Source organism: Montipora foliosa, chromosome 9 (genome assembly GCF_036669935.1).
Source record: "Montipora foliosa isolate CH-2021 chromosome 9, ASM3666993v2, whole genome shotgun sequence".
In the NCBI taxonomy this organism is placed as follows: Eukaryota; Metazoa; Cnidaria; class Anthozoa; order Scleractinia; family Acroporidae; genus Montipora; species Montipora foliosa.
This window is the reverse complement of record NC_090877.1, coordinates 45,371,076-45,379,264: the sequence shown is the minus strand read 5'-3', so window position 1 is coordinate 45,379,264 and position 8,189 is coordinate 45,371,076. Positions and strand designations below refer to the sequence as shown.

At 40.3% G+C, this 8,189-nt stretch overlaps 1 protein-coding gene across 1 annotated transcript in view; it reads left to right on the top strand.

Moving 5' to 3' along the window:
* Positions 1 to 305: 305 nt before the first annotated feature.
* Positions 306 to 8,189, top strand: part of LOC137969978 (collagen triple helix repeat-containing protein 1-like) — a 15,352-nt gene continuing 7,468 nt past the window's right edge. Inside the window, exon 1 of the mRNA XM_068816408.1 lies at positions 306 to 377. The gene's annotated coding sequence lies outside the window, so the exon portion shown is untranslated. The remainder of the gene's footprint in view (positions 378 to 8,189) is intronic.

Below are 8,189 nucleotides of genomic sequence, written 5' to 3'. Positions count from 1 at the left end.
GTGCATTGGGCAATGAGCTTACACTTGGGTAAAGTGACAGTTTCCCATGGGTAAATGGTCTAGTTGAACCGCATTTATTGAAAGTTGACCTTTAGTAAGGAAACAACGCCCCCAAATCCCATTGACTCGGTTTGGCGTACCTGGTACAACCTTAAATTACATTACGTCTGGCGATAATGTCTGGTATGAGTTGTTTGTCGGCACTGGGACTTGTCTCAAGGGAGTGAACTCGATACTCAAAGAACGTTTCTTGTCCGAAGTCCATTGGACTCAGTCGTGCTGATCTATTTTAATGCTGGGAGAGGCTGAACCTAACTCACTCTTCTGAGTAGTTCATCAGCGCCGGGTCTTCCACAGTGACTTGTTATATTAAGAAGGTACGTAAGTTAATGAGACCAGAGCACTCACAGATAGTTTTAAGTATGATCTTTTGTGTCTATTGATTTTGATAGTTCCTGAGCAGCTGTAACCCCACCTCAGTTAAAACATCGTCTTTTTCTCGAAACAGTACTAGTCTTGCTTCAGTGTTGTTTCAGTGCTTCAGAAGCAAGGAATCGATAGCGTTCGTGCAACGTAAGCGACGACAAAAATGATTTACAGAAATCATCAAGTGGATGATTCTCATTGGGCCGGATAATTACCGAAACTGCTATTTATCGTTTTTCCTAATGCAAAGGATCAGGATATAATACGTAAAAGGCTTATGACTAGCTGGCAAGGCTCTTGTGAGAGCCAGACGTAAAAATATGTTGTGCATGCGCGTTGCTTCAAGATTAAGAGCCCGTCCAAGGACTTCGATAACGTCATACAGAAGTGGTGTCCGTGTCCTCAGTTGCACACGTGCAACACCTGACCAAACACAAGCACCGCACGTGCTTTGATGTTAAGGCAGCAACTCTACTCAATTTCACATTCATTTCCCAAGGACCTTTAGGGACCTTTAGGACCTTTTCTTCCTTTTATCAAAGATTATATCTGACGTCAGCTCACTTCCTGTCGACAAACATGGTATTCTTTCATTGTTAGAGAGAGATTGCGCAATTTCTTCTTCTATAGCTTACTTGGCAGATAAAAAAATCTCACACGTTTGAAAGCCTTTAATTACCCTAGGTGCCAGAGGTTTTTCTTGCGCAGCTTCCGGTGTCGGTTATGTCTCTATTGTGACCCGTGCGAAAAACCACTGGACCAGAGCGCGATTTCTTTGAGAGCGCCGTGCCAATGACAAGCCACTTTAAATCTACACTTTAAACCCTCCCAAGGGTTTTCTAATCTAACAGACACGGTGATTGGCTTCTAAGAACAGGGAAAGCCTGTGAAATGTCTGTCGCTTGATGAGGTGATGATGAAGATGGCAGACTTCGATGTTGGTGTCTGTTCGCGCGCTGAAATATTTGTAAATGATCAACATCTGGACAAAGCGATAAGGAAAGTTCTCGAAACTTTCTACGGTGTTGGTTTTACCAACGGGATTCGGGAAATCATTGTTGTTTCAATTAATTCCTGGACTCTATGTTGACCAAATGATATGTCAGAGAACCCCACCCGAAAACTGAATTTTATAGGCTAACTGTAGCCTCACAGGACACTAATTCTCAGCGTTAAAATTAAGCATGACATGAGCCTTATCTAAACATCGCGTGACCGTTAAAAAAAAAGTTGGTTTTCAGCCTCTTGTAATGTTTTTGTTAGGCTTTGGTGTTATGTTGTATGTACCCGTATAAATTTGGCAAAGCAGAGAAATGTGAAAAATGTTTAGGTTCATGCTAGTTTCGTGTTAGGTTCCTTTTTTAGTTCAATTGAGATCTGCTTAATGTACAATCTGTCACTAGCGATTCTCCTTAGATGATCCTTACCAGCGTCAGTGTTAAATGCTTGTCATCAGGTTTGGACCGCTCCATGTAAATATTCACGGTCAAGCTAAAAGTCTCCCTTTCTTTGCGTGCCCCCTTCGGGGACACGGTCTGGGCTTCCTTGTCCTGTATCGCGAGACCCAGACTAGATTTCTAAATACATCCTCCCAACGATTTTATTGGCATTGCCGCTTGATTACCATATGGTTGCTGTGGAAATTGCGCACAAGTTGGCATTTGAAATGGCTCATACACCTGCAAATCTGAGTTGGGCAGCTATCGTACTTGCGATGGATTTTCTGACTGACAGTGCACCACCTTAAGGGTCGGAGCTGTTAAACTTGTTAAAACCCAAAATACTGTCGAGACTAGCGGTTCACCACAATCAAGGAGGCGTCGTGATGCCCATCAATGGAATTCACTTCTCTTCTCAATTTATTCAGTTGTGTCCTGTTGGAAAGATATGCCGCAGATTCAACGTGTACGGGACACCGCCAAAACAGCTTCTTGATATGAATCCTCATGCATCGTTCAGATGGTGAATCCATAACTGCATGTTAAATCCTTAGCTCACCTTTAATGCAAGGACTTGCCTTTCCTTGTGAGGTACTCAATATTAAGAACAAAGAGAACTCGGGACGTTCCAAGTCGGTAAGCAAGGATATACATAGGATAATTTATACATAACGAACTGATCATGGCTCTTTGAAATTATTGAAAATCAGACGTATTTATTAACCATAGACGTATTCGTGAATTTCACTCTGGAGACATTGCAACAATGAAATGAAATTGTCTTTTCTTCACGCTTGCTCTCTCTTCTACCGTTGATTAATTGTTTAGAGCGCCAAATATTGTAAAACCAATCAATGGATGTTGCGCAAGCGATACAGTTTAACCCGAGATTTTCTGTCTCAGTGCTCATTGCATTTCCAGTCGTTCAGTTCAACCAGCTCTGCTTTCATTTTTGTAAACGGTGAAGTTTTTTAATATTATGACCTGATACTTACTGAATAAAGGCAACAAGAAACTTTGGTGTGAGGCTATGACCCCAGCAACAATTATTCGTGGACCTAAATGTGTGACAGACCGTCAAAGGGAGAACGAGTAATCATGACCCAACTCAAGTTTCACCTCAAATCTGATATCGAAAGTGGTGGACGACCTGTCACGATGATGATCAGGTCAAATGTTTAGTGTAACATATTTGTCATCAAGAGCCACACACGAGAGCAAATCTGTGTCTTATTGTATCAACACTATGCATAAGGGGGAACAACAACACGAAACTCATATCACGAAACAAGGGAGTGTCATAATATTCGCCTTTGGTGAAATCTACCACAGCTATCGTCTCGCATTTCAGTTATTTTTGGTTATGTTCAGCGGTCACCAAAACTTTGACGCCAAGGGCATCGAGCGAGAAAATTGGAAGTCCTAGCTTGCATAATGTGACGATTCCATCTAGAGTCGGGCCATCCAAGAAAGAAGATGCATATTTTTTTTCAATTTTAGGGTCCTGACGTCATAGCAATTGTGTGCTCTCTGATTGGTTAGATAAAAAATATTGAAATTTCAGTTGATCGTCTTCGACATCGACATTCAGTCCTAGCCTATCGATCTCTTCATTTATATACATGAATTTTAGGCTATATTACAATAGCTTTATACGCTGAATATTTGCAATAATATGGATTGGATCAGTAGAGCGGATTTAAGATTTTATTGAAGGTGGACTGAGATAGTTACGGACTTATTCGGCAGAGGAAGACTTCGCCGACAGGACTCGGCTTCGATGGAGTTTGTTGAAACCTTCCTCCAGTCCAAAGTACATTCTGGCTTTCCGTTGGCAGGGGCTTAAGTCCTTGTCTAGAAAAAAATCGGTGGCCTCCTTGCAGTTTAGCGAAGGTTTTGGTTGGGGACGGTGATCGGTGAAAATTCGGTAATGTTTATACAAATTATTGCTACAAGAGAATGAATGTTCACTCGAAATGCATTTAAATCTGGGAACTTTTCTCTCTGGAAACCACATCGATAACCCACAGAGGATTTTTTAAAAAAATGAGATACTACAACAGATACAGTAGTAACAAATTAAAACGTTGAAACATTTTTGGGTTTTAAACTTTAAGTTTGGCGCCAAAACCGGGTTACCCGCGTCCGGCAACTCACTGGCTTATTTTTGCAAGGCAAGACTTTAGCTGAGAAATTATACACTAAATAGCTTGTTCTTCGTCGAACTTAACCCAGAAATCTCTAGCCAAGTATTAGAATAGGTCAAAACAATTTTAATATTGCCTTTATATTTGTTTAACTTGGAAAAAAAAAAAAAAAGAAAAATACCCATCGGTTCATTTCGAGTGGCATATGTTGCAGCTAAATAAACTACGTCATTTAGGCACACATGAAACGTAACACTTACGTTAGGACACTGACATTTTGTCTGCCGCGTGAACTGCGGGCGCAACCACCGTATGCAAGGATCAACATCAAATATCAAAGGGGCATCGACGAGAACGAATTAACTCTAAAAGTTAAAGGAAGATAGGGACTGACCATGGCCATAAACCAAAACACGCTGAAGAAGTCAGAAGAACGAGTAAAGCAACTTGAAGCAAAAAAAAAAAAAAAAAAAGAACGCGTCCAACGAGCATAACAATCTGAAAGAAACGCAGAAAGGCCTACATTATGATATAAGCATAATATGACTTTATCTCGAGGCACGTCATAGTTAAGTATTAAGGTGTGCCGCTGCCTGGGGCAAGAGGCGTTGTCACTCATAGAGCTTAAGCCAATCAAATGAAAATGAGGTCAGATCTAGTGACAACGAGGTTACAGGCAAGATCAGTTTAAGGTGGCTGAACACAGTTTTTGATACCTATGCTTCATTTACCTTTCTCTCTTAAACCCTGATACCTTTGGTCGTCAAAAATGATAGAAAGCATGTTAACAACACGAACTTCAGTTTTTTGATAGTTGAACTGACGCATACGCCGTTGCCATGGCAACATGAAAAAATAGAAACAGGCTTCTAAAATTTTCAGAAAATCTGGTCGTTAAATTTTATTTATAATTTGCATGTAACAAGCTTGTAACGATGCTCACATTTTAACACTATTTTAATAATAATTTGACAGAGTGAACTTTAATCATTGAAGGTTCACTGTAACATCTAGAATTTCCTAAATTAAAGTTCAATTTTTTTTCAATACTCCAGTTACTTATTTCCTAAAGTACTTTCTAGCCAAATTTCGTTAAATTCTAAGAAGTGGCTGTCGAGAGATAGGCGTATTTCCGAGAAAGCTATTCCGCATTCAAAAGCAATTTTTTCACTTACTACGCATGCGCTGCATTTGACTGGGTTCTTTCGATAACAAAGAAAAATCTGCGAATTGCGGAGTTCTTTGCAGCATCGTTACCTTTTCTAACATACATTTCTTACAAAATACTAAAACCATCAAAACACTTTGTTCAATTATGAGGAAAAATAGTACAGATAGCGGAAGCATTGAGCAAATAAAATGATTGCTGTATTGAAGCCACGTTTATTTTTCTTGCAATCCTTGCGCGCGCACTGCATTGCGTTAGCAAGAGCACGCGCAAAAACTGTGTTAAGGTGGCCGAACACTTAATAATTAAATATCTCTCTGTCAAATTATTATTAATATAGTGTTAACTTATAAAAAAATCTAACGACCAGATTTTCTGCAAATAAAGAAAACCGATTTTAAAGGCCATTTTATATTTATTCATATTGCCACGACAACGGCATATAATTCAGCTTAACTATCAAAAAACCGAAGTTCATGTTGTTAACTTGCTTGCTACCAATTTTGGCGACCAAAGGATCAAGGGTTTTAGAGTAAAAGGTAAATGAAACATTGGTAACAAAAACTGTGTTCAGCCACCTTAACTCGTGGTCCTTCTCGCCTTCATTCCCATCGTGTTAATATCCGAACACAGATTTCCGGTACTGTAGAAGAATTCCCACCCCCCCCCCCCCCCCCCCCCTTTCCCATGCTCCAGTCTTCTCTTTAGGCTTTTGTTGCCTTTTCATACGTACTTGGCTGTTTGCCGTTATTTAACCCCACCTTTGCTTAAGAGATTGCGTGTTATATCAATATTCTTGATGTCGGGTAAAATAAAAGCGTCATTTACCCCACATTAGGAGTCAATCTCATCAGCAAACTAGTGCGACGTCACGCAGAGCTTTGGGTCCCGTTTCCGTAGAGACAAGCGGGTTTCGTGATAAAAAAAAAAGCAAACAAAGCCCTTAAAAATCCAGCTATCTCACTGATACATGGCACAGCGTTACAGAAGTTCCAAAACAAAACTTACCGTAAAATAAAAGCTAAGAATCGAAACCCTCCACTCCGGGACTGCGGTGGCACAAGTAAACTAGGCACAACTGCGGGACTGCGGTAGCAGCTTTCTAAGCTTAAGGTTCAATGTAAGTGAGGGGGTATTCTAGAATCAAGCCGATCCTAATGTAAATCTACATAGGACAAAAACTATTCCTAAATGAATCCTACCGGAACCGACTAAAAGAGGCGTCCATTCAAATGTGTGCTCAAGAGAGCATAATTATGACAAAGGCAACGGAAACCAGACCACGTACAAAGAAGTCGTGTAGGTCTGTCAGCCCCATTTAACAGATGTCTTTACGTGCCAGTCCATGTGATCATAGTGGGAGATGCTCGTTGTGATTGGTTTGAATGTAATCCGATAAAATTGATCAAAGTTCAACGAGAACGGTTAATGAAACCGCTCCGTACCAAAGGTTTTGCCATCGGCTTTCGGCCGCCGAAGCGAAGCGAACTCAAGAATTTCCGTCCGCCGCACGCGAGAAAAACCCTCTGGTACCCTACCACAAGAAATGTTTTTTTCATATAATTATTAACTTTGTTTGTAGATATATTCTCCAAGGGTTAATATGAACTCACATTGTGACCAGTTCCCAAATGGCTTGATCGCTCAATTGATAGCGCACTGCTCGGGTATCTCATTAACGAGGGTTCGAATCCCGTTCATGCCTCTATTCTATCAACATCTTAACTCGATAGAAATCTTTAAAGCTTGTTGGCCGCTCAGTGTGAAACGCTGGCTACGCATGCGGATCGAAGCAACCCAAACCTTGCTAACTGCGATTACGCAATGGGCCTTCAATAAATCAATCAATCAATCAATCTTTATTTATACACGCTTTTAAAAAATTCATCAGGCATGAAAAATAAAAAACCTTAGTTACATTGATTCAACTAAATTAAATTAACTTAAATTACAATATTAAAGTTATTTAATTAAGTACATGGAAAGCAAAAACCTGTTTTCCATGAATGCCGTGTCTTACTTGCTATTATAATAACTATGTAAAAGAGACTTAAAATCACGTAGAGATTCTGCTTGCCTTAATGTTTCAGGAAGACTATTCCACAGAACAGCACCACTGTAGCGAAAACTATTACGGAGATAATTTGTGCGTGGCTGTGGAATAGTTAACTTGTTTACAGAATCTCGAAAAATGTATGGAGTAGTGTCAGACCGAGAAATAAATTTCGAACTTAGGTACTCAGGAGCAAGGCCATTAAGAGATTTAAAAACCATTAAGGCTTTTTGGATATCACGCTGAGTAATAAGATTTTTCCAGTTTAAATTTTGGAATAGGTGCGATGCATCTGCATCATAGCTTGAGAAAGTTAGAGCTCGCGCTGCGCGATTTTGGAGTTTTTAAAGTTTGTCTGCTAGTTTTACGCCACAGCTTCCCCAAACAACATTGCAATAGTCAAAATGCGGCTGAATCAAGGCTTTGTAGATAAGATGGAGTGTTGCTGGGGGAACAAATTTATACGCGCGGCGGCCATATTGATCATATTGACCCCGAGTCTCGAGTTGAAATGTTTGGGAACGAGTTTCGGTGGGGAAAAACAAAAGTTTTCAATCCCTCGGGATTTAACATGGCCGCCTTGTGATTAAGGCCCATTGACTAGTTCCCAGTTAGCAGCATATTTCAGTTGGAAGAGTCAAGTGCAGCGCAGTCCCTAGGTCACGGGATCAGATCCCGTTCAAGTCCTGATTTTTCAAGCTTACTTGCAACTGTTTCAGGTTCTCATTTAACTGTGGTGATCTTCCTAACGTTCATTTCATATTCCTTCCGCAGTTCAAATATTTCATATACTCCCAAAATCATTTCATTGAACTCTTTCGGGATGCAACTTGAACTCGCAACTGACGGTCATCACTGCCTAAGCGTAAAATGCAGAGTGCAGCGCACCCTTGGATAAATAAATTGCACTTTCGGGAAAACACTAAACCCCTTATTAACGCTAGATAAGAATCTTA